This window comes from Nyctereutes procyonoides, unplaced genomic scaffold (genome assembly GCF_905146905.1).
Source record: "Nyctereutes procyonoides isolate TBG_1078 unplaced genomic scaffold, NYPRO_anot_genome, whole genome shotgun sequence".
NCBI classification, from domain to species: Eukaryota; Metazoa; Chordata; class Mammalia; order Carnivora; family Canidae; genus Nyctereutes; species Nyctereutes procyonoides.
The window spans coordinates 2,211,216-2,213,378 of record NW_026575023.1 but is presented as its reverse complement, the minus strand read 5'-3'; the positions used below and the strand labels follow the sequence as shown (position 1 = coordinate 2,213,378).

The 2,163-nt window shown below is 54.0% G+C and overlaps 1 pseudogene; it reads left to right on the top strand.

Moving 5' to 3' along the window:
* Positions 1–447: 447 nt before the first annotated feature.
* On the top strand, positions 448–1,691 carry LOC129521312 (transcription factor E2F4-like; annotated as a pseudogene).
* The last annotated feature ends 472 nt before the right edge of the window (positions 1,692–2,163 follow it).

The following is a 2,163-nucleotide window of genomic DNA, read 5'->3' as shown; positions in this document are numbered from 1 at the left end:
TCACTATTGAGTATAAGTTTAACTAAGCCTTTCATATAGGGCCTTTACTCTGTTGAGGTATGTTCCCTCTAAATCCATTTTGTTAACAGTGTTTATCATGAATGGATATTGAATTTTACCAAATGCTTTTTTTGCATCTATTGATTTGCATCATATGGTTATCCTTCATTTTATTAACAAAGGATAAGAAGATTTTTACATCTATATTTATTGGCCTGTAATTTTTTTGTATTGCCTTTGTCTGTTTTTGTAAGGACTGTCTTCATAGTATGAATTTGAAGAATTTTTTTTCTCTTCTCTTCTTCTCTTCTTCTTCTTCTTCTTCTTCTTCTTCTTCTTCTTTGAGTAGTTTGAGAAAGATAGACATTAACTCTTCTTTAAATGTTTGGTTGGAGGGTGGCGCCGGCCTGGGCTGGCCTGGCTGAGTGGAGGTGGCAGGCGGGAGGGATGGCTGAGGCCAGGCCCCAGGCACCGCCGCCCCCGGGCACCCCAAGCCCGCTCGAGAAGAGCTTGGGACTTCTCACCACCAAGTTTGTGTCGCTTCTGCAAGAGGCCAAGGACGGTGTACTTGACCTCAAGCTGGCAGCTGACACCCTTGCTGTGCACCAGAAGCAGCGGATTTATGGCATTACCGAGGTCCTGGAAGGTATCCGGCTGATCCAGAAAAAATCCAAGAATAGCATCCAGTGGAAGGGTGTGGGGCCTGGCTGCAACACCTGGGAGATTGCAGACAAGCTGATTGAGCTCAAGGCTGATGGAGGAGCTGCAGCAGCGGGAGCAAGAACTGGACAAGCACAAGGTGTGGGTGCAGCAGAGCATCCGGAATGTTACAGAGGATGTGCAGAACAGCTGCTTGACCTACGTGACTCATGAAGACATCTGCAGATGCTTTGCTGGAGATGCCCTCCTGGCCATCTGGGCCCCATTGGCCACCAGCCTCGAGGTGCCCATCCCAGAAGGTCTCAATGGACAGAAGAAATACCAGATTCACCTGAAGAGTGTGAGTGGCCCCATTGAAGTGCTGCTGGTGAACAAGGAGGCATGGAGCTCACCGCCTGTGGCAGTGCCTGTGCCACCACCGGGAGATCTGCTCCAGAGCCCACCTGCTGTCTCTACCCCTCCACCTCTGCCCAAGCCTACCCTGGCTCAGCCCCACGACACCTCACGCCCAAGCAGTCCCCAGCTGACCGCCCCCACCCCTGTTGCTGGCATCACTGAAGCCCAGGGGGTGCCCAGTCCAGCAGCTGAGATCTCAGTGAGTGGTGGCCCTGGAACGGACAGCAAGGACAGTGGTGAGCTCGGCTCCCTCCCACCGGGCCTGGCAGCCCTGGACACTTGGATGCTGCAGTCCTCCGCCCTGCTAGACAGCAGCAGCAGCAGCAGCTCATCCGGACCCAACCTTTCTACCTCCTTTGAGCCCATCAAGGCAGACCCCACAGGAGTTCTGGAACTCCCCAAAGAGCTTCAGAAATCTTTGATCCCACACGAGAATGCATGAGCTCAGAGCTGCTGGAGGAGCTGATGTCCTCAGAAGTGTTTGCCCCCCACCCCCAGACCACGATTACATCTACACCCTGGACGAGAGTGAAGGTGTCTGTGACCTCTTCCATGTGCCTGTTCTCAACCTCTGACTGACAGGGACATCCTCTGTGTGGCTGGGACACAGACTGTGTGACCTGGGGGCTGCCTGAGGACCTCCCCTGCTCTACCCCTACATGGCTTGAGAGCCACAGACTCCTGGCTTCCCCAGCTTTCCCTCACTGCAGTTCTGATCAAAACTCCCACTCCTGCACAAGTAGAGCACCTGTACCATGCTAGGAAATCAGGGGAAAGGGACTCACTCCCCTTCACCATGGAGCCAGGGTGTTTGCTTCTCCTTTTCTGGGGCTTTCCTCCACCTCATGCCCTCTCCGAGCCCTCTCAGAACCAAGGCTCGGCTGCCACTCAGTGGCACAGAACTGAAGACCTGCCATCATCCCCATAGGGCAGCTTGTCTAGCCCCACTGCCCTGTTCCACCCAATGCCTCCCACTCTGGGGAGGGAAGCTGAGGGTGGAGCCAGATGCTTGCAGGCACCATTCCCAGCCTCCTTCACTTCTCCCCACCCCTGACCCTGCAGCTTCCCCTAGACCTCTCCTGTGTACCCCTCATCTGCTGGATCTTT